Source organism: Pelmatolapia mariae, linkage group LG1 (assembly GCF_036321145.2).
Source record: "Pelmatolapia mariae isolate MD_Pm_ZW linkage group LG1, Pm_UMD_F_2, whole genome shotgun sequence".
NCBI lineage: Eukaryota > Metazoa > Chordata > Actinopteri > Cichliformes > Cichlidae > Pelmatolapia > Pelmatolapia mariae.
Genome location: NC_086227.1, coordinates 11119182 through 11141723, shown reverse-complemented (window position 1 = coordinate 11141723; position 22542 = coordinate 11119182). Strand labels below are relative to the sequence as shown.

The following is a 22542-nucleotide window of genomic DNA, read 5'->3' as shown; positions in this document are numbered from 1 at the left end:
AGTGTACTTCCAGTGGGAGTGGAGTGGAGTTTGTAGCTAATGCTCCCAAACTTTGCTCTGTGTTGCCAAGGTGCATCCATAATGTTTTCCACTTGATTGTGTCATATCATATTCGATTTTTCTTTCCAGGTTTCCTACTTCCTTAATATTTACACAGTTTGTCTCGGATTAGCAAGAGTACTTAAAACCATCCTGATACATGTATTTCTATTGGCCTCTTAAAGCTTAAGAATGACCATTTTTAGGTTTACATGCAGCTTGGATACATACCCATCTGCACTTACCTGATTTCTGGAACACTGTATAAATGATTTCTACTTTCTTTGTGTTTTATTTTGCTGTGAAAGCTAATTTTGGCTGGTCCCTTATTCACAAGTTGGTCACCACAGTGGGCAGCTCTGCATGTTTGATTTAGCAGATTTTTTTTAGGTAACTCTGGATGCCCTCTATGACTCAACCACAAAGGGATTTGTCTTTCCTCTGGGGATCAGACTTACTTGTGCTCTCTGCTTGTTAGGTGAATGTATAAACCACTACGCTATAATTGTGTTCATTCTGTGAAACATTAATGATACTTAATTGTGAGAATTTTTTTTTTTTTCTTACCAATTGTTTGTCTCTGTTGGCGAAAGTCTAATTAGGTCACTGGAGAGCATGCGAGTACTCCTTAGATATTCTGAACTTTATGTTTTCTCCCCTTTTTAGGATCAATATATTAACCTCACCCTGATTATAATAAACACACAAAGCAAATAAAATCAAGGACAAACAAATACCGGTCTTTTCCCTGCTATGTGCACCGAAACAGTCCAATCAGCTCACGTCTAACCACTCACGCCCACGAGCTTCTCAGCTGTTCGCTGAGGGTTATGTGTTCACTTCATTCATTTACTGTATCTACCTGATAAACTCCTCTACTTCCCTTTCTTTCCTTTACCTCTCTCACCTTTGTCTTGCTTTCTTTGTCAGTTCTCTGAGTCACTGAATCACCCTCCTGTCCTTTCTTTTTACTCCCTTTACTACCCCGCACAGTCTTCCATTTTCTCTTTATTATCCTTTCAGTCCTCCACCTTTCAACTGCTTCTACACACTCACCGGTATTCACAGGCTCTAGCACTCACCCATTTTGCAGGCCCACAGTGGCCACGGCAGTTACATAGCTCCATCTAAAATATAGAATAATAAATCTCCAAAACAAAACAAAAAATCTCAGAGGAGCTCCAAAAAAGAAACAAACCATCCACGTCACTGTTTTTCCTCATGAATTTTTTATTGTTTTTGAGAGTGTCTACATTGCAAATCTTGAGTATGTCAACACTAAGATGAATTTAAAAAAATTACTGAGTTGGAATTTGAAGTCACCGATGCCTGAAAGCAGTTGGTTTGGTCCCACCAATTAAATTCCTGCAGTCTCTACGTATTGCATATATTAAATGATTGTGGACTGATATGAATCAAAACTTGACTGGTTGACAGAGACGTGCAACCCCAGGGTGGTGATTTTTACTCATGTCCTGTTTACACTTGACACCTACAACAGTTGTAGATGGATCCAGGCTTTAATCTGCACCCTGCAGTCAATTTGTTGTGATTTGTAGCGACTGTTTTTAAAAATTCATGTTTCTTCAAACGCAGTTTGGTGCTGCGTAGGAATAATATTACCTCAAATATGCAGTAGTGTATTTTAAATTTCTATATAGCTTGTCAGGCATTACAGTTACCTTTGATCTGCATGCTGACAGATGTCTTCACAGGCATGAGCTTGCTCACTGCAAGAACCATAAGCAGGCTAACAAGTCCCTGTCCTCAGATGAATGAATCATCACCCCACACTTTTTCAGATGCATGACAAGTGAAACAACTGTAATGCACAGTTTGCGTGACTGTGGAAAGCAGGATAAGATCGACTTGGCTTTCCTTTATAATTTTGGCATTCCAGTGTAGGCCGATAAAGTTGGATGACCATCCAGACACCCATCTTCATTCGCTTATCCAATTCAGGGTTGCCATTGGGCTGGAGACTATCCCAGCAACCTCGGTGTGAGAGGCAGGGTACGCCCTGGGTGGGTCGCCAGTCTGTCGAGTTGTAAATTTGATTGATGGAATTTTGTTCTTCTTTTGGATGGACAGAAGAATCCAAAAATCCAAGCATAGATTCTGGTTGCTCCAAATGCAAAAAGGCGTTTCCCACTGATACACAATTATGTGCCTTTTTCCTGCTGAGTTGAGGGTTGTTGCAATGATGAATTGTTCTGTCCCGGAAGCAGTGTCAGGATCACAGTGGATTCCATTACCCTGATTTTCATCTCTCTCTGGCACATGTCAGGAAGGAGTAAAGTCAGCTCGAGATAAAGGCGAAGAAAGAGACACTTAGGTGCTTTTATCATATGTTAAGATGAAATTGAACACATTTAGCTATCTTTGTGACAAAAGTCATGAAATTTGGAAATACAAAGAAGAAAATAAAAAAACAAAACAGAAATTGGTATATGAGTAGTTAGATCTAAATGTAAAGATGAGACTAAACAGGACAAAGAGAAAGAGGACGGAGAAACTCGGCAGCTGAGAAAATATGATGCATGATGTAGGATATCTTGGTTGAGGATGGAGCTTTTGGGAAAGATCCATCTTTTTTTTGCTCTCTAGAGGCTGGCAGTGGGAGAAAAGTGTCGGCAGGGAGTCTGTTGGGCTGGAGGTAGATGACAGCCTCCATTTTATGTGTATTCACTGACTGATTAGGTCCTCTGGGTAGGTGGAGAGGCTGATGGAGACAGCCCTATCTCTACTCTCCAGACACCACAGTGTCTAGTGTGTGGTTTTGTGTGTGTGCATAGAAATTTACACCTACGCACTTAATTGTCTTTATGTTTTCAGAATTTTTCCAGTTGAACACCGGTGCAACAGAAGTTTGTTGCTACACACGTTACCTGCTTCAACACAGGCTTGTTTCAAGCTTTTTCTTTTTTTGCAACAACTTAATCTTGCTCCTATAAATTGTCTCCCAAAAAAGTCCTCATCACTTAGGTCACTGCTAAATCAAGTTTTTTGTATAAAGAGTTTTTTGTGTTTGTTTCTTTGAAGAGGATCGTCTATTCTTCTCAGTCACATATGCTGCTCAAATGTTAGATTAAATATGGCATAAAATTGAAATTGTAAAGGTAATCGCTGTAAGTCAGAAGCTCAGGCTTCACACTGCTTTAAATGTTCGCTTTCCCACATTTTTGTATCCTCAGGCACACAGCTCTCTCTGTGAGCATGTAAGCCCGCCCACCTGCACTTCCAACCTCCTGTTACAGAGGGGCAGCCAATCAAAAGAAAACTCAAAGAAGCGTGGCCTTAAAGGAGGGATATCTAAAGCTGATTGATTCAAACAGAGGATGGACTGAGGAGTTATGTTATATAAGACGAATGGGCTGTGATTTCTGAGAGATTTTATAATCTCCCTTTCTACATGAAACGATGATGTGCTATGATCCTGTCCCATTATCTTTATTTCCTTTTTAGAGAGTTCATCACCTTAAACACCACAAATACTCAGTGTTCATTGGATGTGCACAACCAGCAACTGGGCAATTAAAAATTACTGGCACTGTTTTTACTTCGGATACTCTTTCTCATGTAACCCCGTCCATTTATTTGGGCTTGGGACCAGCACTGGGAGGAGACTAGCTTGCACCTGCCTGAGGCTGTGGTCTGTGACTCCTCCCCGTCTTGAACCCAGGATCATTCCTGTGTACTATAACTGTAGGGTGACCACTAGACCGTAAAAATGAAATGTTTAAGTATGAGTTAGAGCTCAAATATGACCATTTATACTAGTTACTGGTTGACTTTTTTTCTTTCTAAATCCCATATAAGACCTGGAGCTGCAGACTTACTTGTGGGTACATGGATATATAGAGAAAACACACCAACTCCTCTGTGAAATAAATTCCACAACAGTGCTAAAAGTAGCACAAACATACCCTCAGAGATAATTTCGGTGTCTGTGCCAGATTATACCCTACTACACGGAGAGTGTTTGAAAAAACAAAATACCTGGGGACATTTTCTTCGCTACAATGAAGCCGCAGTTAGAATTTCAAATTAAAGTGAAGTGTCCAATTGAGCTGAGAACATTTCCAGCCTGTTTCTACACTACGCTGGTACAATTACGATGTTCTAATGACAGTGATAATTGACTGCTGCCGTCAGCGGGTGAAGATAAACTCGTAATGACTTACCAAACTCGCTCTCTTCTCCTCTGTGTTTTTCGGGGCTTCTGCTCCCCATGGTGCACCTCGACTCCCCTGCCAGCTGAACTTCAATTCACAACTGTACATAGTGCATCTCCCAGTATGTGGGAGGCATCTGCGCATCAGTGAAGAAACTTCACTGCTCAAGGCTTTCCACACAACCTTAGAAATTTCCCTTAAATGTTCTCATTTTGTCTTTGGACCCAAAGGATAGAATCACGGCAACAGTTAGAATTTGGCTGGTTGCACATCATGTTAATCAGCTTGAGTGTTTTTGTCTTTTATAGACATCTTGCTACCATCTGCCCTAATATATCTACTAGTACTTGAACAGCAGCATTTCAGGATCTCATGCAATTTTGAATTGTGCATCAGCGGCTATAGTTGTATGTGGGATTTCCTTGAAATGTGTTAACACCCTCGTAGGATGAATTTAACACATTTACCACATTTCACTAAAGCGATACACTAAATAAGACTATTCAAAATCTGCATTTGTCACATTAAAAGGAACATCACAGGATATGCTTTTACACCAAAAAGCATATTGAATAAACAACCAGAAATTAACATTAATGCTGCAAGATGTTAGGGAGATAAGTGAATTTAAAATATCAAAATTGAGCTGTGGTGTCTGGCACCAAAATGTTAACAGCAGATTCTAAAATCCCTGTAAGTTGTGAGGTGGACCTCTGTGGATCTCACAGATGCTGGATTGTATTGAGATCTGGGGAATCCAGAGGCCAAGTCAACACCTCAAACTCGTTTTGCACCTGAATCTTTGTGTGAGTTTTTCCATAAAAGGGTGCAGGTAACTCAACAGACCAGGCCACTTTCGTTGATCCGTGGTCCAGTTCTGATGCTCACGTGTGCATTGTGGGTGTTTTTAGCAGCGGACAGTGGTCAGCATGCACACTCTGACTAGTCTGCAGCTATGCAGGCACATACACCACAAACTGTGATGCATTGTATATTCTGACACCTTTCTTTCAGAAATAGCATAACATTTTTGGGCTATTTGATCTACAGCAGCTTGTCCATTGCATCAGACCACATGGGTCAGCCTTCCATGTGCATCAATGAGCCTTGGCTGCCATGACCTGTTGCTGGTTTACCACTGTTCCTTTCTTGGGCCACAGTTAATAGACACCGACCACTGCAGACAGGGAACACCGCACAAGAGCTGCAGTTTTGGAGACGCTCTGATTCTGTCGTCCAGCCATCACAACGTAGCCCTTGTCAGACTCGCTCAGATCTTTACACTTGCCCGTTTTTCCTGCTGCTAACACATCAGCTTCGAGGGCAAAGTGTTCACTTTGGGCCTAACACATCCCACCCTGTAACAGGTGCCATGATGAAGAGATAATCGCTGTTATTCACTTCACCTGTCAGTGCTCATAGTGTTATGCCTGATCGGTGTAGTTGTGTATAGAGATTAGAGACTGATTTAGAATAAATTCTTCACTTCTCTCACCTACCTGGATTCTTGTTGAGCAAAACCGAATCACAATAGACTGCAAAGCATTTTTCATCAAGTATTTAAAAAGACAACTTCAATCTAAAATTGTTAGTTTGTGTAGTTACTTTTGAGCCTCTGAAAATGGTAGACTGTGTAAAAAAGGCTGTAATTGATAAACAGTTTTTCTTTTTTTAAACCTTTAGAATTGAAGCTGAAAGTCTGCACTCACTCACATCTTCATTGTGTCTTTTCAAAACCACTGTGAAGGTGTACAAAAGCAAAATTACAAAAATGATGTCATTGCCATTACAAATATTGTATTCTGAATGGAACTGTGTTAAAATACGAAGCTCAGAGTTAATGGAGAGCGACGTTTGTGGTAGGAGGCAGATCTTACCAACCAAATTACTTACAAATGACTTCAAATGACAAATTTGACTTTTAACTGTGGTTTGGCAGGATGATGGAATGGTCGCGTTGACAGGTCTCACAGTATGAAGGGACACGTAGACCTTCTCAGGTGACTGTGCACAGCAGGGTTCACTCCTAAATCTAAAAAAGAAAAGGTTACCCGAGGAGAGCGTTATTTAAAGCGATAAAAAAGTTTTTGCAGCGAGCGGTCTATCACTCTAGCAGCTTCTCTGAATCCACATTAAAAAAAAAAAAGAAGAAGAAGACACCTGGCTACACTTGAGAGCATTTTGTTTATCCTTCCCTCCCTCATTGACATTCACTGGTCATGTCTCCTACCTTGTGGTTCTTCAGATAGAGACACGTACGCTGTTAGGGACCAGTGTGCTCATCCACGTTGCCCTTTCATCTCGCAATCCCCGTCCAAGTGAGCATACATGAGGCAGTTTTGGGTTTTCATACTAAAGCGTCCCCATGTTTCAAAGCCAAATTGGTCTTCATAGGGCTTTTGAACCCTGAAAGAGAGTTCACTCACAGTTTTTTTTGATGGCTCCCCACGCCTCTAGGAAGTCTTTTGAAATACACCTCGGCATTCATCAGGCAGCCGGGGTGGACGGCAAAAGTGAGATTGGGGGGGAGAAGTTTTTATGCCACGTTGATAGAGACCAGCCAGCCTGGAGTTTTCATATTCAAGGTCACTTGTTTTGACAGCTGTTCATTTAGTTTATAGGGAGTAGTTTCATAAAAACCCATCCCAATATCAATGCTTTTATGAGCCTCTTCACTCAGTCACTCCTGTCTTGGCAGAAATCGGACTAAATAATGACAGCATATCATATCTTTTATAGGACATCTTATGTATGATGGTCTATTGTGAGTAAATGTGCAATTCCAGGGTGACAGAGATGGGATTTGATTTTGTTGCTCTAGATGTAAATAAAATATTGTTGAAATGCATATTTTAACTCTCCCCGGCTTATGCTGAAGATGCAAAAAGAAAAAGAAAAAAGCCTGTGCGTGTGTGTGTGCGCAGCTGTGTTTCATTGCTTATTCTAAACTGAAAACGTCCTCGCTTTGGGCATAGATGGAATATAGTGAAGAAACTAAAGTGTGAAGTACCCAGAGCATCTCTGCTTCCTGTGCTTCAGAGATCAACATTATTTATGGGTTTCCATAAGCACTTATGGATATTACAACGGCAGTAGGAGAGGTGGGGCTTGCACGGAGAGGGCTACGTTTAAGGTGTGAGAGGTGACGCCTTGAAAACGTATTTCTCTCCACTTCCGCTCAGTTCACATCCCACGCTTTCCCTTCCAGCTGACTGGATTTAACCTTCTCCAAAAATGCCTTTTTAGTGCTCGGTTCTCCTGCCTCACTTAAGGTACATTCATTGATATTTTTTTTCCCTTCAGTGACAAAGAGGCTTTGTCTCTCCCCAAAATGGCCACATTCTGCTTGACGACCCTTAATGGAAACTTCATTTGCATTTATTTAGTTGCTTTTACGCAAAACACACACATTCCTCTCTTGGTGTCACTCAGAGCTAACACAAGGGACGGGGGAAGAAGGGAGTTTTGAAGGTAGCAGGCTGGATGGGTGGTACTCATCACGTATTCTCATGCGTTCTACAGAGCGACGGTGACAAACATAAAGGGCTGAATGACAAACCGTACGTGCTCTTCATCTAGAATAAGGACTGTTTGGGGAGCCTTTGGAGCCTGTTCAGACCTGCTTGAACACTGGAGTCTGTCTTAATGCGCAGGGGCATGGCATGTGGGATGCAGGCAAGAGCTGTGTGAGCGAGAGCGACGTGTGGAAAAAGGAGAGTGCGATAAACAAGGGGAGATGGAAAGCAAGGGAGTGATGAGCTGTTTCGTTGAGCGCTTCGGCTACGTGACGGAAAGTGTTTGAGTGCGTATGTGTAGATCCTCCTTTCACCGAGTTGCCCTGAACTCTGTGTGTGAGGGCCCAGGGGAGGGTGTTCAGGCTTTCCCCGCCGTCCCCACACCATGCTGTCACTTCATGACTTTTTGATTAGTGGATGGTGAACTGTGGAGGTGTCGAATTAAGGAAGGAGTGAGTGTGTGTGTGCACCCGTGCATGATTTCAGGGCAGCATGGAGGCGTTTGACTCGCTGAGTTGAGTCTGATGAGACTTGATTGATGATTTTAAAAAAAAAAAATAAAAGCTTGCGGTGTTCAAGTAGAGGCTTCCTGCTGTTAGTGTTGAACTGTGTTGTTACGGGATTGTCTCATACAACTGTTTGCGTGCTTTCTTGAAGATTGTGGAATATCTTGTGCTCCAATGTCAACATCACCTCTGTTTGCTTTCTCTCTCTCACACGTTGACAGGTCAGATGAGGCAAAACAGCACCACAACAGCACACCTTCCATTCTACACACGGGCAACTATTTTTGCTCTCATCGTCCATCCATCTCACCTTTTAGATGTCTTGCGCGTTTAATGCTTACCTATCAACCCCTTTTACATTTACAGCCAGGTAATGGAAAACTAGTCTGCATGTAGCGGTTTCATATGAGCACGTGGCTTTTATTGCTGTGGATACGTGCGGTCGTGTGGTTAAAGGACAGTAATGCTTTCAGCTTGCATCATTGTAATGTGACATTTAGTTTGCTGGACAACACAATGTGCCGGCAAACAAATTGTCAAATCTATACAGTTAACACTGATCGGCACAGCATCTGCTGCGTTTGAAGGAAATGCGCTGCAGATGGACTGAAGTAATTGCTATTAATGCCAAACTGTCAGGCCGACCAGGTGTTCTACAGATCTGTTGCGTCCTTTTCCATTAGGCGTCAGCGACTGATTAGACTGCCTTCATGTTGCTTTGCATTATTCCTGATATGATTTTTTTTCAATCAGAGTGCATTGTTTTCTTCTATGTATGAAAAAGCACAGCTGCACATTTGCCCTCAGTAAATAATATATCCATTTCATATTTCCCCATTTAATTAACAATAATAAAGCCGGCGAGTGAAGAGACGTACTCTGGGGCTATGGACGCTTCACACACTGTGATCCTCATTCAAATACTAATCTTGTCCTCCTGCAGCCTTTTCAATATGTGCATTACGCTTTTGCAATGTTTGATGTCTGTGTTTGCGTTAGTTTGTTTAGTCGGCGCTTACGCGCGGCATCTGCAGCTCACCAGACGTGGCTAATGAACTTTGAAAGTGTGTTGTGTTTTACGCATGTCTACATGGAGAGATTGGTCTTCTCCGTTTGTCAGATTCCTTGTTGAAATATGAGCGGCTGTACTCGGGCTGTTATTGACGCTCACTGGAGCATTTCAGAAAGATGTTTACATGAATGCGGAAAAGAGAGGAAAAACAATCATACTGTTTTCTGATCTCTCAGCACTTGACAGGCACAAGCAGCCGGCTCCTTTCACTAATAATAAATTCATGGCTGTAAACTTTGACTGGAAAATCCCAAACTAATATAGTTACTAGTTGAATAAATTTTGCTTAAAACCTGAGATTTAGACAATCTCTAATGGCCTGTCACTTGGCAATGAGAGGTGTTGACAGCTATTTGCTATTAAATTTAAATTTGCACTAAAACCCTTTTTTATCCGAACATAAAGTAATACAATGTTCTGATTTGAACTTCAAAATGATGCTAGAGTTGTTTATAGGATGGATCCAGTATTTGGATCAGATATCAGTCCAGATCTAGTTTAGGAAGTGTGATCGGGTGGAGGTGATGACGTTCTAATATATGAGTCCTGTCTCTTATACAACAATACAGAAAAGGATACAGTACTATGAGTTTGTGTTAGTAGTTTTGCGTACAAAGTAGTACTTTTGTAATGTTATTTACATTACATTAGCTCAATCATTCATTTATTAGCCATTTTAGCCTATGGTAAATAGTTGATTTCCCATTGGCAACGGCAGCTCAAGCGAAATAGTAATGCGTCCCAAACTAAATGGCAAAGTGTATTTCAGGATGATACAAGAAGGAAACACACTTTGCAAGTTGTGAACATGATTTGAAACTCACTCACTTTTGAGTCTTTTGAGGTGCTTCACTAAACAGGAGGTATTTCCTCCACTGGTCTTAAAAACCACGATGGTACTACTTGCATATTACCTTTTGTGGCTCACTCATCACCCCTTGGCTGTCTAAAGTACTTCCAGAGCTTACTTAACTGTCTTTGTTATCAACAACTTAGGTTAGCGCTGTAGCACTAGTCACCAAGTCATCGTCTTCCATTTGGAGTTTTTGCTGCGTGTGGGAGCAGCTGGGTGAGGGCCCCCTCTTAAGCTGTAGAAGATCTATAGTGTCCCTGTCTTCTGTACTTATGGTACTTAAAAAAAAAAAGAAAGAAAGAAAAGAAAATGGTGTATGGCATGTATCGATTCTACTAGCATCCCTAGATCTGTGTACTACTTGGTCTTGTATCGTAGTACTTGGCTTGGGTCAAATACAGAAAGAAGATGCTGTGTTCTGGACTGTTGGAGGACATGTAGAATTTATGTTCATTTCACAGCTAGTTTTGCTAGCCCATACCGACCATTGCTTATCTATAGTACCTTGCCACATCCTCACAATATAAAGCATACGTGGCTATGGGAAGGTTTGCTCAAACTTGCAAGGTACACCTGGTAGTTTGTTCGGATCAACCATAAACAAACCGCTCCGGAACTCATTTGGAGCCACACTATGACCACCTCTTCCAAAAGGTCTTGGTACGGTTGTTTTGATCCACAACGGAGTGAGGTCATTGTATTCACACTTGCACAACAGAACTGCACCAAGGGGGTTACGAGCCAGATTTCACTTAAATGGACTAAACAGCGCAGGTGTGAAAACACCCTAAGAATGATAACTGACAATTTGCCACTGCATCACACCTCTTGACCAAGTAAAGGATGATGAATGCTCCTGGCCATGTGGAGCGACATCATCACCTTGCATCCGTGCGAGCCTGCATCTGTGTGTTTGCAAACATCTGCTGCTTAAACGGTGCCAGCCCCATACTCGCAGGCATATAGTCACACAAATGCAAGCATAGCCACTACTGTTTCTTCCAATGATAAAAACTAAACAAGTGGCGCTTCAAAAATTGTCAGCAGCCACTCACTCTGTCTGTGTACTCTACACTTTGAAAGGCAATTCCCTTTAAGTTAAGGAATGAAGCTGATGCTTCGCGTAGCATGGCTGACTGACTGCCTGAGCCTCCTCGCTGTCTGCAGCACGTTTCGTGCTGTAATAGCGACTCACTTCTAATCCTAGTTATGCAGGAAACATTTTTTGTTCTACCTTAGCTTCATTGGGGTATAATTTGAAGCAGACACCCACACACGGATTTTTAAATGAGTACTAAATCATGCTGAAGAATAAGTTAGCTGTGTGCTTGTATGTGGTGGTTGGCACATTTACATTTACTTCCCTCAGATCAGTGGAAATGATGAGAGCTTTGTAGAAAATTGTCATCATTTCGTGAACATAAACTACAAGCTAACAAAAAGCCATGTCATTAGTAACTGTAGTGTTGCTTGATTGCACAAAAAATGACTATTGCACTACTAAAGTCCTAGTTTTTCTTGTGTCTACAATGGCCTTCCTTTGCTCCATTGCCCCCCTCAAACACACACACGCGCACACACACACACACACACACACACACATGCACACTCCATCATTTCTACTGAGCAAGACGCTCAATTTTCGCCTGGCCCCATCCTCCATCCATCTCATTTCCCTGCTAGCTGCACTTGCAGAGCTGGAGCATAAACAGAGCAACAGGGCTGCTGATAGCATCTGCAGATGTGCCGGCAACGTCCCCAGATAAGAACCAGCAGCAGCATGCCCCCTCTCTAGCAAACAATAGAGCTCCTACTGAAATGTGTGGTAGGAGGATGGAGAGGAAAAAGAGGAGGGGTGATAGGAGTGGGTGGAGGTGAATCTGAGTGTAATGGAGGGAGTGGGAAAGAGACAGCGCAGTGGCAGAGAAGAGTCTGGAGGAGAGAGCTGAATGTGGAGAAGCTGTCCGTGTGCCCATCGAGAGCCGGACAAGGGTGTGTTTACTCCGTTTATCTGGATGGCCTGTCAAGCTACGGGAGGGTGGAGGGGCTCTTCATTCCAGTGGAGGGGTTGGGCGTTGCTTGAGGCCTTAAGGAAATAAGCACTTGAAGAAAGATGTGAGGGCAGGCCAGCGGTAGCCGCTCTTTGTTCCTCACGTGTTGGGCTTGATTGACAATTCCTTTATAATCCCACAGGTGACTCCTCTGACATTGGAGGCCACTCTGCGGAGCTTCTCTCTGCAGCCTGTCTTACCTGCCACCCCCCTCCACCCGCTTTTCCCTGATAAGGAAGCGAGGGGAAAGCAGGGAGGTTAGACGGGAAGCGCAAAGGGATTTATGGTTGTAGTGCCAACACATTTATCTGTGCTTGGGTAATGGGAGCATCCGCTCCTATGGCAACGACCTCTGTAGAAGGTCAACCCCAAAATGGGCTGACAATGAGCTAAACTCCCAGTGAAAAAGCAAGACACCTCAACATGATTAAAGGCCCTAATGCAATCTGTATTGTTTCGGCTACAACTCAATTATCTTTAATGAAAGAGAGCTTTTCCACTAGAAACTGAGGAACATTCAGAAGCTCTGTTTAAGAAACCCCCTCCCCCACATGTTTCTGTTGTTGGCTAGGGGGAGTTTGTGCCCTACCAGATAGTAGATAGTGGCATCCCCCTGAAAGCCCCGATCATTGTCCCCAGAGGGTAAGTCATCAGACAAGCCACGCTTGAGAGACCATACCTGAACACGAGGAAATTGCGCACAGGAGGCAGAAAGGTGACAGTACACACACACACGTACAACTCATCCAACAGCACAGAAAATAGTGTTAAATATGATCTTTCAAATTATAATCAGCAGGCATTTGCATGAATCAGCCATTCTCAATCCAAAAAAATACAAATGTGAACCCGGTCCCATTATCTTACGTGGTGTAATTTGCTGCTTTTGATTGCCCGTGTCACAGAAAACAGATCATAACAGGGTTTCACTGTTGGTCAGACACAATAAGCAATTTAATAACAATGTCCTGAACAAAGGAAAAATGTCTCTGAATTTAGAGTTATTCTGCAGATTAATCAGTAATGAAAATAATCATTAGTCACTGCACTGGGTTATAGTTACTCATTAACTTAAAAAAAAAAAAAAAAAATACCCTTTTTGTAGATGAGACGGTGTTTTGCAGACCTGCAACAAAAACTGACAAATGACCCCTGCTGGCTGGGGTGCAGTTAATGGTTGAATGGCTCCTGTGAAGAGTGGAGAGGCTCACATTAGAGGTATGATGAAGCCAGCCGGGTTAACATTTATGTGTTTAGCTGTTTAATATTTCAAGGTTGTTGAAACGGGAGCTTTACCCACCTCTCGAAATTCCTCCTGAAGTGTTCCACCTAAACATCAGCCACTCCAGCTGCCAGTGAGGGGAGGGTTGTGTGCCTGCCTGTCTGCAGGTGCTGTGTGAAGCTGTGAGTCAACTGGAGGAGGACAGAATGACACAGTTAGTATTGATACTGCTGCAAATAAGTATTTAGTGTTTTTCTTGTTTCTCTTTTTATTGTGACAACCCTCGTTCACTCAGAAGCTTATACTGTGAACACGTCCTTTTGAAAACATATTAGGGGATTGGGTAGATATTTCAGTATGTAGTATACTGTTACATTATGTAAACAGCACTGATAAAACTAACTGCTTTGCAAGATTTGACATACATGCATATACAAATGGGTTTAATTTTAAAGCAACAGTCTTGAGTTTAACTACATTTTTTTTCTTCAAGTACATCTCATCCCTCTAACTAATGTATTGTTCCTATGGCAACTGACCTAGCCCTGTCATGTATCCGTCTCCATCCATCACCATCAGGGAGGCTCCGCATAGCCCCGCTGTCTCTTCCCCACATCAGGCTATCAGGAGCTGTCAGAGTGCCAACTGTACCAGCAGCCTCATCCCGATGTGTCATTATTCATGTAGACACAATTGAGTGTGTGTATTTTCATTGTAGGCAGATCTTTTATGTTTTTTTCCTCCCTCTGTCTTTCACAAGCATGCGCAAGTAGAAATGAAAGCCGGAAATCAAACATGCAACTTGTCACAGTGGTAGCAAGCATCCTGATTGAGGCGGGTTACTGACATTTATTTTGCAGCGACTGTCCTCTAAAGTGCATGCTATATTGTGTGTTACCAAGGGCGTAGTAGTAAAAAAAAAAAGAAATAGTCCCCGTAACGAGTGAGAGTTGTCACAACTAGGTGGAGGCGCCTTCTGCAGCTGCGCCGCAGGGCCAATCTGCTGCTTGTCATAAATGTTTAGAAAGCTGTTCTTTACTCAAAATCTGGTCTTCATCCAGAGTGGCATACCAGTATCAAATGCCCCTCCCCTAGCTAAGAGCTGTTTAGCTTTGCTGAGTTAGCTTAACATACATAAGGAAGTTGGGAGGATCAGTGTCCCGAATACACCAGTGCCTCACATATAGGCGTCTGTTTTCATTCTTGTTTGCAACAATAAAACTGTGCATCTATTTCGCGACTGCCTTCTGCTGTGCCATATTTCAAATGTAACAACAGGCTGATGCGTCTTTCCTGGGTACCAGCTGCCTAATGTTTTCACTGTACTACTCTGTTCAAGCTGTGGCTGGATGCAAGGTCAGGAAATGCTTGTTCTGTCATCTTCACACAGCTCAATAGATAAAATAAGGACCCCAGTCTGAGGCTGACTTTTGTGGCACACCACCCACACACCCGTCTTCTGTCTGCTCTTCTGACGTGTGTACACAACACAAGCTTTTCTCTGTGTATGCACTTGCGGTTACCATTGTACTGCACACGTTATGTAGTTTAGAAGTACTGATTTATTGTTAGGTTTTTTCCACTGATGAGCTCATTGTTTGTTACATGTTTCCAACTGTCTCATTGGAGTAAGCAGTTTGAATTTTTGTTTTAGTTCAGTTGTTAACCAATGTCATTGTTATCCATGTGTTCTAACTGGTAGCTGTTTGGATGAAAATTTAACAAAGATTTAAAAAAAAATAAAAATAAAAAGCCAGTCTATTTATTGCACTGTATCTCACATCATTGTCACTCCACCCTGTTGATGAAAAAGACGAGCATGTTGCGATGACACAGCCAGACGTTCACGTTTCATCATTTCCTCAGCATGTCATGCTCGTGTCTGGCTTTATACGCGATGGATAATCCCAGTAACTTTTGTGTTAGCTTCCAGTACACGTTCGTTAATTAATTCTGTTTGCATTCTTGTCAATCTCGCCGAGGCCTCCCACCTCTCACCCCCCGATGGGATGAAAGTTGTTGTTACCTTTTACTGCCTATCGGGTAAAGAGCGCGAGCAAACATCTCCCAGAATTTGTGATTCCAAAACGTCTATTTGCTTAGCAGATCGGACGCATTTAAATGTACAAGTTTGCATGCATTTTTAAGAAGGACAACCGCAGTGGCTGTGCAGCCGTAATATCTTCCCCTATGTGGGCCATGCAAACTTTGTAATTAAACATCAAGGTTTTCTTTGAAAAACCAGCTTGATTCTTGACCACTTCTGATATTAAACCTAAAAATGCCCAAACTAACTCCCTCTTGGCACGGCATTATAAAGAATTCATGCTGTGCTTTTCATGCATGCAGAGCCACTTAAGGACACAGGCAAAGCACCACCCCTCAACGTTTAATTTCATCACGATCTAGGCTGCATTAGTGCGAGAAAGAAATATTTTTCTTGTACAATAAATGCTGAAGTGCCTTTATGAAGAGTGATGGCGGGTGGGCGGGAGAGGGTGGTGGGGGTAGCGTTGTGGTTTTATTGTTTGGAGGGAATGTCTTTGAGTGTTTGAGTGGGTTCTGCAATACAATCCAATTAAAGTTTGATAACAGATAGAGCAAAGAAGAAATATAAACGCCTCTCTCTGAGAGCAGTTATCCTTGTTATTGTTTGCTTATGGGCGTCCATGGTGCTGTCTGAGCTTATGCATATACAGAATACATTAATGTATTAATGCACTATTATTAGGGGGTGGAAGGATTTTGTGTGCTAGATCCTGTGGAGGATTTTGGGGAAAGTGTTGTTTTTTTTACTTCTTCTTATTTTGTTTGTTCAGGGTTTTTTTTCTTTTTCTGTTTTTAAGAAACCCAGGAGTTGGTCCACTGGCAGGTTAAATATAAACCCTAAAATTAGATGCATGACACTTTGATCGGATGTAGAATATAATGGGACTCGTGGCTGCTAAAAAAATAAGTCTAGTTTTTAAAGTTTTTAGAGTTTTAGTAGCATACGAGACAGTCTTGCTCAAGAAATCCTGATTAAAATAGCATCTACAACAAATGAACAATATCTGAAAGTCATGTTCTTAAGAAATGGGGGGAAAAAAAATCCAGCAAATACCTGACCTGAGAAATGCCTCTGCCTCTTCAGTTGATCCTGTTGAGCTACTGAACACTCGGTCTTAGTGGATACCTTTCCACTGAGATCATTTCTCATTTGAAGGTTGGTTGTTAAGAAGCTATTCTTAAGGAAAGGAAACGGGGAGAAAAAACTGAGGCATGCCAAAGTAAACAAAGAACAAGACTGAAAGTCTGTGGCTATAGTTCTTATGGCGTGAACAATCCAAATTTGAAGTTTTTGATTTAAATTGGCATCATATGTACAGAGGAGGTCAGCAGAGAAGTACAAAAGTGAGTGTCTGCAGCCATCTGTAAAAAATGGTCAAGGCTGCAAAAGAAGAGCTCTGAACGTCCTGTTTAGAGAAATGACAAGAAAGCTGAGTAAGAGAGTTCAGGCTGTGTTGAACTATAAAGGTGAACATGCCAAATACTGACTTTTAAGCTTGCTGGAATTGTTCAGACTCTACTTTTGCATCATATACTGCATTTCCATCTATGTGCTGCAAATGTTTCCCACTCTCCTAGAAAAAGATAAAGAAATGAGGGGGCGTTCAAGACCTTTGCACAGAATTGCACTAAAGAGCTCAGGTCTGCATGATAAACCAGTGATTTACAAATCATCTGAATATATATTGAGTTTGCCTTTGTGTTTGACAGATATATATATAGTGCACAGTGTGAATTAATTCTTTACTGTTCTTAAGACTGTATGTGAGCTAAATGGCTTGATTTGATGTGATGGAGGAAGCCCTTAGTAAAATATTCTTGCCTGAAGCTTGGAAACCTTCAATTAGAAAAATTAATTATCACTTACGCTGCAGCTTTAAAGGGAGCATGAGCAGAAAGAGACGCTGAACTGAACAAAGCAAACCTGATATTGTTCATGGAGATTTAATACCAAGGAATTACATTCAGACCTTCTCCTCACAGTCACACGCAGCAGAAATGACTGTGTTTTTTGGACTACTTGATTACCCTGCCACTCCTTCATTCACCTGACATCTTCGATTTACGTTTCCATTAATTGGATGTCTTCACATTCTGTCTAATTTACTCTTCAGCTGGCGTCAGATCTGTCACTTCACTGACTGAAAGTGGCGGGGGTTTTTGTTTTTGTTTTTATTTTTTTAGGCTTGGCAAGTTTGATTTGGCCCTGTCTGATCTTTTGAATTTCATAAAAAACACCAAGAATAGAAATTGTGGTTGTTTGTGTTTGTGTACTTGGGTTGCAAAACCGAAAGAGACATGTTGATAATGGAGGACAAAAAGGATGTTATTATTGCGCCCTTTGCATGGTCAGACACATTCACGCACATTTGTAACAGTCGGTGCATTCTAGGAATTATTCTGACACAACGGGTTTTAATTTACGTCTTTAGTGTATCCACTTTCCTAAAGCCTGACTTGTGGGCCTCAGTTTCACGTATTGATTTCTCCACATTTCCCAGAATGACTTTCAGCAGTCTCCAACGAATGGCAGTGAACTTGTTGAATTCAGAAAGGGAGAAAGAAGAAGTAGTGGAATGATGCCGTAGTCTAATCTTTGCTGTGATGAGAAGATGAGTTGCGTCTCTTTTGTTATATATTTCTTCCTCCTGTTCGTGGTTGCTACATTTAGAGAATTTCCTCTTTGCCGTCTGCTTTTAAACTTTTTAAAGATTTAGCTCATGGATGTGTACATTTAATATTACCTCTGGCTGCTGTCAATAATAGTACTATCCGAAACATTAAACAACAGCGTAGAATTTATATTAGGTTATATTTCAAAAACTGCATGCTCTTGGCTAGTGAGCTTGATCCAGTGTAGGATTGTCATTAAAAATCATACTCTGACACTAATCAGTGCTAAAAATTGCTATTGGATTAGATCACCATCTGCTACAGTATCAATACCAACGTGCCTTCTTTGCACACTCCATCTGACACAACTTCACACAGCACATAACCTCTCCCATCACTAACACATGAACATGATGTTAACATTATTGAACAACTGTTTGTAGGTAATTTTGAGAGGCCAGCAAAGCTCCCTTTTAAACAACATAAAAGCCATACACATAAATGTTACCTGTTTAACTCATAGACAGCATAAAAGCTGGACAGAGCTGCCGGGACGTCACCCATTAGTTTGACAACTTGTCATTCACGAGTTGTTAGCCAATGAGCATAGCACTGATATTCCTCCGTTTTGAAACATACGTCCTATTTTGCAAATCTTGTTCATAATATGACCAAGATTTGCAAAATAGACTTAATTTTTTTTATTCAGTATGATCTGGAATGAGTCACCGAGCCCATAAACTTAACAGGAAAGTGTTTACAGAGGTCAAGTATGAAAACAGTTTTCTTATAGATTTCTATGGGACTGGAAGTCTTTTAGCAACCACAGCTATCGACATCCAGTGGCCTTCTGATAGAATGTGGCTTTTAGCATGGTCTTCATATTTCTATCCTGGAAGTTATGTCATCCTTTCAGATTGTCTCTGATTTAATTGTTAGCGAGTATATGATATTAGCCATCTATTAGGGTATTATTGGGGATATGGCTAGTGGACATTGGATAATAATAAACCAATAACATAAATTTTAGAGTTAGGTAGCAGACAATATCATACTACTATTCTAATCTTAATTTTCTTGTCTTTTTTTCGACTGTGCTGTTATCATTCATATTAAAAATTGAGTATTTTCCTGGGTTTGAAAGTGTGAAATTCTAGTATTATGCCCACCCCACACTGGTGTCTCAGAGTTGAGCTGATTGCAACATGAATCTAGTTAAGCCTGTAAGCATGACTTGTCCGGCGTAGCTATCATATCTTTGTGTTTGTGTCCTGAGTCTTGCTGTCCTGGTCTTGACAAGGACAGTGGAGTAGCAAGTGGAGAAATTGTTGTTATATGCATCAATAAATTAAATCGTGTTAGAATATATTGTTATTTTATTGCACTGTCATTAGTCTAATGACATCATTATTATGCTAATTGAAAGTGAAGAAGTAAAGGTTGCATTGTGAAAAATCCTGTCTGCTAATTACCCGTTTAGACTATGTAATTATGCTAGATCCTGTCTTTTCGGTAACCTTTGGTGTTTCTGTGGGTTTAAAAATATGAGCTCCCTCCAAAGCATAAACCGTGTGACTTGATTTTTTACATTCCATATTTTCTCCATGGAAAATTAGGTATTTCATGTTAGCAATCCAAACTCAGCATCTGGCCACGACACGTAGGGAGACATTTCCCCCCGGGCCCTGGCACAAAATGTAAGCCAGTTTCAGTTTTCGCCAATTACTGTAACTGACACTGCTTGAAAATATGTAACATCAAACACAGTTATGTTTTTGATCCAAGGTGAAAGACAGCTATTCTGCAGTCAGTCACTAATTCGCTTGAATCTCAAGGGAGATCCTTAAAGCCTTCTGTGAATTCCATTAAGCTGCTCATTATTATTCTATACCTTATTTTAATTAAGAATAGTGAGTACCCAACAGTGTGATTTAAGGCTATGCCTGTGTATGCGTGTACATAATTGCGCTTGGTTTTTCTCTGAGGTGGGGCAGGCAGTCGTTATGCTCATTCGTTGTGGCGCACTAGTTTTCGGCTAATCTCCATCCAGTGAGGGACGTGTTCTTTCATTAGCATTCTGATTATTATCAGCTCTACTGGTAGAGCCGAGCAGATAATGCAGGGTTTGGTGAATCTAGCTAACCACCTTCCACAAAGGAGGCATTTGGTGCAAGTGCTGGGTGTATGAAAATGTTTTTGGGAGGAACAATGAGATCAGAGGAGGCACATTTTGCTCCGTTTAAAATGAAGAATGAAACCGCTTTCTGTTAGAATAAACCCTCCAGTCTTTGAATTTTGGCTGCTGAAACATCATTGCACTCCTGGACTCATTTGGCTCCATCACACTCCGATAATAAGAGTGCAGATTGGCAGCCCAGCACTTCAGTTCAATAGATGGTGCTGAGCAAGGCTCTGGAAAATGAAGCGTCCACCAAGTTGATTTAAATGGAGAATTGTGATTAATTAGAATCGATAGTGTTAGCATCGACACTCACCGCTTCCCATCTACAATGCCCCCTGCCTTGACCCACACTTAATGTGCTTATGTACACTTTAGCACCTAACACGCAAGCATAAGCACGCGCATACATATTCATGTCATCGTAAGCAGTCCACTTCATTATAACTGGCTGTTACACAACGGCTGTCATGCTCTTGTGAGTTAGGCTCCCCACATACACCCACTCTCACACAAACACACACACATCCAGACACACACTCCCTAAAGACACGGCAAGCTGATGAACAGCCTGCGGAGATGTGATGAGGCAAGAGGAACAAAGGATTAGTCGATTGAGAGCTGGAGACTGACTAACTGCAGACCGAGTCAGAAAGTGCTCACAACAGTCTGAGCTGAAGTTGTACAGGCACAATGTTCTCCCTCTGCCCTGCATGTCTGCAGATGACTTGTGGAGCCCTCTGCCGTGTCTTCCTTGGCCCAGAGTGTAAAGGCTTAAGCTTTTCCACTAAGTCTCTAGTCACTTTATTAGACCTCAGATGCATTAAGTGAGGGTCATTCCCATCTTTAAAAATGTCATGGGCTAAAGGATTTACTTACTATCTGGAGAGCACTGTATAAAGTTAAAGGCTGTCTGGTATTATTATTAATTAATTAATTTTTTGGTCTTTATCAGATTAGCACATTGAGGCCACAGCACACTGTTTGGCCTGATGTCATTTTGCACATGTCCATTTGTATAAAGTAAGATTAGAGAAGATTTTTGAGAATTATTAGGGTTGTAAATATGTCATATATTTTAAGCCACATACTAAATCATAAAACATTGCTGTTCTCCTCACTATTGTATATCATTTTTAACCCTTTAATCTATCAGTCCAGTGTTGTTGTTGTTTTCAATGAGTGTAACCCATGATTATCAATCATCATGCAGTTAATTAACTTATTTTTTCCCTCTTAATACACTTTAGTACTTCTGTTTACCTCTACTTAATATCTGTTTGAAAGAACAAAAAAAAAATGTGGAGGAGACATCGTTAGGCCCCGACTGAGGGGTCATTTTTGACCTCTAGATAGATATCTGTTGATCGAAGGCGCTCTTTCAGTTGTGGCTTGTCTTGAGCAGCACCAAGCAGTGAGTAAGTCTGAGGTGTAGGGAGGGGCGAAAGTATCTTTTAATCCCTCAATAATTCAGCTCATTATTTTTTTCCCTACCCTGCCATGATTATATATTAGGTGATTGGCAGCTCAGTTACAAAAATATCAGCACTGGCATCAGCTAAGCCCATATTAGCTGAACTTTGCTGAGATATACTCAGAGAAGCTGCGCACGTCAGCCCAGGCCGGGAGGGGAGTCTGTCACTGTTGGGCCCTTATCTTAAAGTGTGATTTACCCTGGAGCCATTCCTGGCAGGGGATTTGAAGAGATGTCTGTAGGTGAGGACGGGGCGGACACCAAGTCATCGCTCAGCAAGTCTTCAGCGGAGTTACAGCAGCTAAACTTGCTCTCATAAACAGAAAAACAGACACTCAAACAAGACTCTTTGTTTCATCCGCACAAATTTCCAAGGAGACGATCACAGTTGGCCCAAAACCTCGAGAGGCCCTCCATGATAATAACACAGCATGTTGCACTTTTCATTGGAGATGGAGTGGCCTTCTTACTTGGGAAAACAACAAACTCTTCCCTCTGCCTCACTAATAAACCCAAGAATAACATTTGCAGTTTACACATTGTAAGTTCTTTTTAATTGAAGTCATTGTGCGCGATTGTTTCGGAAGCGGCCCGGGAGTGTTGGTTTCAGATCAATGACTTCAAACCCAGGAAATAATTATTTTGCATCAAGATGAAAGTCGGGCTACAGCAGCGCAAACAGCCTGTGGATCCAGCTTTTTTTTTTTAATTACTGCCGTGTGTCTCCTGCTCTGCGTGGCAAATTAACATCCACCATCAAGGATAAACGATTGTACGACACGGGTGTGCAGGAG

At 41.6% G+C, this 22542-nt stretch overlaps 1 protein-coding gene across 13 annotated transcripts in view; it reads left to right on the top strand.

Annotated features, from left to right (window-relative positions):
- Positions 1-22542, top strand: part of neo1a (neogenin 1a) — a 157223-nt gene that overhangs the window by 59144 nt on the left and 75537 nt on the right. The window lies entirely within an intron of this gene.